Raw genomic sequence first — 7,131 nt, forward strand, 5'->3', positions numbered from 1 at the left:
TCCCCTTCAGGCCTCGGTGCAGGCAGATGTCCAGAGCGTAATTTATGAGGACGATGAGCAGCAGATCGCGGCTTCTTCCATTATTGTTTGCCAAGGGACTGCCTGGCACCCTCACTCGGGAAGCGCTTCTTCTTGGACATCTGAAACTCCCAAAGACGGGGAGTGAGGCCCTTGACTCATGGGGGGGGGGGGGATGGAGTCCCTGCGACAATCTAATGTCATTAACGACAATCCATGAGAAGTTATTTATTTATTTATTTATTATTTATTTTTGGTACTGGGGATCAAACTCAGGACCTTGCGCTTGCAAGGCAGAGGCAGTACCACTGAGCTCAATCCCTGGCCCCAGTGAGATGTTATTTTAATCAACTCTTTTGGTAGGGTGAGCAGTGGTAGGTCCAGGAAATGGTACATTACCTTATTTTCCTACGAGTCTATAGTGCTCTGTGCAGATTCCCTGGGTTAGTACTTGTCATGGTGGCTTGTGTTTCCTATATTTTCATACACACAGTGGCTTACATTTTCATGTCCTCTTTTCTAGACCACAGACTCAAGTAGGCAAGGGCTGTACCTTGGCCTAGTAAAACCCATGCCTGAAAGCTTGTCTTCCTAGCAGTTGGAAGGCTGGACATGCTCCTTTCGACACCATTAGGAATGCTGCAGTAGCAGGCAATAGAACTGGAGGTATCATAGTAGTTTTACACACATTGGAAATGTTAATTAGAAGATAAAATATATATGTATTTAAAAACTTCCTTTTAAACCTTTGCCTTGCTTGATAGGATTTTTGAGAGTTCAGATGAGTTTGTTTGCTTTTTTTTTGTCCCAGGGATTGAACTCAGGAGCTTTTGCTTCTGAGGCAGGCAACAGAACCATTGAGCTAAATCCCCAGCCCCTGTTTGCTTTATTATAAGTTCAATTTGAGATGTGATTCATATACAGTATAGTTCACTCCCTTACATTGTACACATCAATGGCTTTTAGAATGGGTAATCATCACTACAAACAATTTTGGAACATTTTCATCACTCCAAAAAGAAATCTCACGCTCATTAGCAGTCATTCCCCAAATTACCCTCCCCCAACTCCCCAGCTCTCCAGACTAATCTAGTTTTAGTCTTAATAGATTTTCCTATTCTGGATATTTCATATAAGAGATCTCATACAACATATGATCTTCTGTGACTGGCCTTTTTCACATAGCGTAATGTTTTCAAGATTTATTCCTTCTTTTTCATTGCTGAATAATATTTCATCCTGTGGATATCATATTTTACTTACCCATTCATCAGTTGATGGACATTTGGATTGCTTCCATTTGGGGCTATTTAGGGTAATGCTGGTATGAATATTTGTGGACATATGTTTTCATTTCTCCACATAATGTTTTTATTTCATTTTTCTTGAATACATTATGTAAAAGAGGGATTGCTGGGCCATATGATGATGCTTAGTTAATCTTTTGAGGAACTTGTCTTGGTCAGCATTTCACTAAGCAACCTAGGTTGAAGACAAATTATAATGATTAAATTTTTGAGTGGTATAAGTGTGCAAGAAATCCGTACTCCAAACAGTGCTGTTCAGTATGGCGGCTGCTAGCCACATATGGTCACTGAGCCACTGAAACATGCCTCGTCCAAATTAAGGTGAACTATAGATGTAAAATACATACTGGATTTCAAAGCCTTGCTGTGAGAAAGTGCGTATAAATGTCTCAATAATTTTTATGCTATCCATGTTGAATTGATAATATTTTGGTTGTATTGAAGTGAATAAAACATTATTAAAATAAAGTTAACCTGTTCTAAAGAAAGCTTTTTAATGGCTACAAGAAAATTTGAAATTGTGGGCCGGGGATTTAGTTCAGTGGCGCTGAGCCTGCCTTGCAAGCGCAAGGTCCTGAGTTCCCCCGTACTGGAAAAAAAAAAAGAAAATTTGAAATTGAACTTTATTTTTCTTCAGTGGTGCCGCTGTGTGGCTTTGGTATACATTTCCGCCTTCACACATTTGATAGATACTAACCTGGGAGGATTTGTAATCAATCTGCCCTAGATTGGAAGCCAAGTTCTTCTTATTTGCTAAGCAATGGAAGAGTTCCTTAACATCTCTAAGATTCAGTTCTCTTAACTGTCAAAGTTGAAAATGAATAAAAATCACTTTATCAGAATATCACAAAGATAACTAAAAGAAATTCCATCAAGAGTTTAGCTGAAAGCAGGCACATCGAACCTAATAAATGTTAGTTCTCATCTCTCCTTCCTTCATTTCTACTCTAGTAAGTGGCAAGTAAGGGCTGGGGATTTAGCTCAGTGGTTCCAGAGCCTGCCTCGCAAGCGCAACGTCCAGAGTTCGATCCCCAGTACCAAAGGAAAAAAAAAAAAAAAGGCAAGTAAGTGGCAGGTAATTAACCCGGCCTTCCACTTTCAGGTGTGGGTGTTAATGTGTACCACCTTGTGTAACTTACAGTGTGCTTATTTTAATAAGGGACTTCATGATGTTATGCTTCATAGAATGACTTCAGTAGTTGCCTTTATCAAGTAGGTCACCCTCATGAATAATACAAATAGCTGCTTTCATCTCTATAGTGATCAGGGTAGGCTTTGCCTTTGCCTATTTGCAGTGCCATGTCCACCTGTTCTGATAATTCTGGGTTGTTTGCGTTTGTTCCACACAAAGGACACACTGAGGTTCAGGTTGTTCATGTGTGTTTCAGAATGTCATTGGAAGGACCGAGAGCTCATTCCTTATGGAAAATGAAGTGAAAACTTCTCAAGGGAACTTGTTCATTGGAATGTCCTGCTTTTGTTTGTACTCAAAATATCCCATGAAGTTCCACTTTCTCTGAACACTTTGGATCCTGGCTGGACCCCAGAAGGCACAGTCCAGTTTAAATGAAAGAAAAACATGCCAGGGGTTCTTCCAAGCCTCCCCAGCTCTTGGGCAGGTCTGGTTGACCAGAAGCCATTTTCTCCCAACAGCATTGATCATAAGCTGCTTTCTTCACCACTGCCCAAAAGACTTAGCTCCTCATCCAAGTCAGCAACTATGGCAACAGGAAATTCACCAGTGTAACCATCTTTAGGTGTGTATTAGTTCAGTGTTATTAGACGGTATGATCTTAGGCTACAGTGAATATTTAATTTTTAAAAATTTATTAGAGAAAAGACCCCTCAAAATTACCTCCTCCTTTGAACATACTCATTCCATCATTATTGACACTTTCTGAAACAGTTCTGGAAATCTTTCGTGAGTGTCTTTATTTACGCTATCCTGGCTGCCACGATGTTCTGACTTGATTCCAAATGGTGACCGTTCGTGGTCATTTGATTTTGGGGAAGAGGCAGATGTCACACTGTGAGATCTAGGGAATAAGGTGGGTGAAGACACACCATAACATTTTGTTCTGACCTTTCCATTGGATCATGCATGGCGGCAGGGTTCACTGCGGTTTTGATTACACTTTACAAAGACAAGCATGAAAAAGGACTTCTGCCTTTGCTTCAGAAAGTGGCAATAATGATGGGATAAGTGTGTTTGAGGTAAGTGGGGAGTATTTTGACAGGGATTGATGGCAATGGGTCTTTTACTATAATAAATTTATAAGCTTAAACACACATTTAATTTTTTATCAGCTCTTATAAATGCAATCATGCTGTTGTACCACTATCTCCCATCTATATCCATAATTCTTTTCGTCCTGTAAAACTTGAATTCTAAAACCAATTAAATAATAACTCCTTATTCCCCCTTTCCCACCTCCTGGACAACATCATTCTACTTTCAGTTTCTATGACTTTATTCAAAGTATCTCACATTAATGGAACCAAACAGTATTTATCTGTTTGTGATTGCTGTATTTCACTTATTGTGAGGTCCCTAAGGTTCCTGGAGGTTAAAGCGCATGTCATATATTTCTTCCCTTTTAAGGCTGAATACTATGCCACTGCGCAAATTCACCACAGTTTGCTTTTACATGCATCCATTGGTGGATTCTGGGGTTGCTTCCACCTTTTGGCTCTGGGTCGTGTGGCTCTAGCATGGGTATGCAAGCACACTTTTGCACTTTTGGAAGAAGACTGAGCATCAAATATAGAAAACAATGGGTGGAATGGAACTGGAAACTAACTTTACTTGATTGAAGGAAATATTTGCCCTAGAAATTGAACTTGCATGCAATCAGATAAAACTTTTACATGCACTGAGCACTCCAGCAGTTCTTTACTTGTTGTAGGATTATGTAAGAGGATAACCACATAAAATAACCACATAAAATTATAGTATTACTTAAGAATTAATTCCTTTCTTTCCTCTGTGCTTTGCCCCTATGATATCTATACCTAGAACATGCCTATTTGAAACACAGTTAAAAAATGATAAGCCGGTACTCTACCTTCTGGAGAGACGCAGACAGCAGGCTGCAGTAATAGAATAGATCCTTTCCTCCATCTCTCTGGCCACCTTTTTTCCATTGGCTTCATTAGAGAAGAAGTATCCTTCAGCTTTTCCTTCAGCACATCCTTCAGTGTGAATCTGGTACCCTTGAGAGTCCTTTGACATTTTACTGCACCCTCTAAGGAAATATCTAAAGACTTCCTTCCAGCTGTTACCAAATGTGATAAAGGGTCATTTACTGAGGGAATTGCTTCAGGTGCCCCTGACTAAGTACACAATGAGTAGAAATGCAATTCTTGCCATTTCTGGGGCAGTGGGCTATTGGAAACACTAACTTGCCCAAAGGATGGAAGAGGACACAACTCTTGCTGTGGAGAGCAACAGAAATGATCCAACTTCTGATAAAGTCAAATGAAAAAGTAATGCAGCATTGATCACCAGGATCAACAGAGAGGAGGCTACATAGCTTCTAATCTATAAGGTCTTTATCAACTTCCTATTTCTAAAATGTACAGAAAGGATCAGTTTGTTCCAGCCTTTTAGAACCTAAGTCATGCTGTTCCCTCAAGCAGGAAAGAGGTCATTAAGAAAAGTCAAAGAACTGAAGGTGTTTAGAACTGCAAGGGCTCCTCACCTTCTGGCCAACAATGCAGTTGGCCAGAGAGGGGTGGTTCTCAACAAAATTAATCACTGCCCACAGGCAGACACCAGACAAACTCAGTTAATTATTTGTAAAATTAAATTATTTGATGATGAGGTGGTGGTGGGGAACCCTTCTACATTGTTGGTGGGGATGTAAACCAATACGATCACTATGGAAATCAGTGTGGAGATTCCACAAAAAACTAAAACTAGAAATTCCATTTGACCCAGCTATTCCCCTTCTAGGTATCTTCCTGAAAGTGTTAAAGACCTCATACTACAGCGATCCATGTGTACCCATGTTTATAGCAGCACAATCCATAATAGCTAAATCCTGGAAGCAGCCTATATGTCCATCAACATATGAAAAAATAAAGACAGTGTGGTGCTTATACTACTCTGTAATAAAGAAGGAAAACCTCGAGTCATTTGTAGGAAAATGGATGCACCTTGAGACCATATTGTTAAGTGAAATAAATCAGACACACAAGCTTCAACATCACATAGTTTCTCGTATATGAGAAATCTAAAATATAAATAAAGAGCAAAATAAAGGAAAGGTAATAAGAAGGAGGGACATAGATCTTTCTCATATGGGAAGGGGCTAAGAGCTGCAGGGAGGGGCCCAAAAGAATTAAAGAGTGCTATGTACATGTGCCATTCCCCCTAAGGGATGCAATCGCTACGTCTTAGAAACACATACCAATAAAAACACTGAAAAATTATTTAAAGAAGAGCTGATGGTGAATGGATGGAAGGAAGGCAGAGGCAGAAACGGGGAATTTCCTCTTCTGGAAGGTTGGCTTTGCCCCGTTCTCAGCGCTGTTGACTAGAAACAAACGAACAAAAATCACTCATTTCATTTGAAAATTATTTCAGTGTATTGCACAAATACAATAAATATTAACGTAACAGATTTTAAAAATATTTAACTGATAATCCACTTTCATAATACAACAATTCTTAATTTTTCCATGTTTGAAAGTCATTGTCCATAATAACTCAGAAAATATTGACTTTTTTTTCAAATTAGTACATGTTTGTGATACCTAATGGGGAGTTGGTACCTACACATTGCATCTTCAACCTTTTTATTCCTTTCCTCCCCCTGTCTCTTTCCGCCCCATCCCTAGGTCTCTTTTCCGTCTGCATAGGCTATATCCCTGTTTCCTGTCATCTATCTCTTATTTTGCTCTTTAAATTATTTATACTTGAGTGTCTCATATTTTTAACCATTTGATAACTCATATCATTTAACCAAATAGTTCAAAGTTAGATTTAAAGGTATTGAAATTCAAGGAAAACATATCCATATAAATGGGGCAAAGAGAAATCATATATATATATATATATTTGGTACCAAGGATCGAACTCGGGTCCTTCCGGTTGCGAGGCAGGCGGCGGAACCACTGAGCTAAATCCCCAGCTGAGAAATCATATTTGATGATAAAAATATGCAAACCAAAAGAATTTAGTAAATTCATGTGCCTTTATGCCAAAACAGCATGAAAGCTGAATAGATTAAGTGAAGCCTCATAGATATACAGTGAATATTAAAACAAAAAATTATTCTGGGAAATAATAATATATCTCAGAATTTAATAAACCAAGCAGATAAAAATAAGAAAGAGTAAGGCTTGAAAATAATAAACACTTTCAACACACACACACACACACACACACACACACACACATGAATTTATATCCTACAGAAAACATGTTCTTTTATGACTATGGGCATTCACGAAACTCAATTATACACTTGGCCAGAAAGAAAATATTAATAAATTCCAACACATGGAAGTTTTAAAGATTGTATTCTTTGCTCAAAATTTAACAAAACTGGAACTCAATAATATAGATATGAAGAGTTAAGGGAAGCTCTGCCTAACTCAGTGGAAACTTATTTAATATCATAAGTAATAAGTGGTGTAGGCTCCACATTGATGCAGCACTTGTGAGTGTAGGTCCAAACAATGATGCTAAGTAATTGAGAAATTAAAATTTTATAGTGGGATCTCAGTTTCCCTAGGATACCCTGGCCAGCTGTGAATCGTTGGAAAAATTCTCCAAGTTTTGGAAAATTCTAGTAAGGAA

The sequence above is a fragment of the Heterocephalus glaber genome, unplaced genomic scaffold, assembly GCF_053883595.1.
Source record: "Heterocephalus glaber isolate CG9 unplaced genomic scaffold, H.glaber_assembly_v1.0 deba00001538, whole genome shotgun sequence".
Lineage (NCBI taxonomy): Eukaryota > Metazoa > Chordata > Mammalia > Rodentia > Bathyergidae > Heterocephalus > Heterocephalus glaber.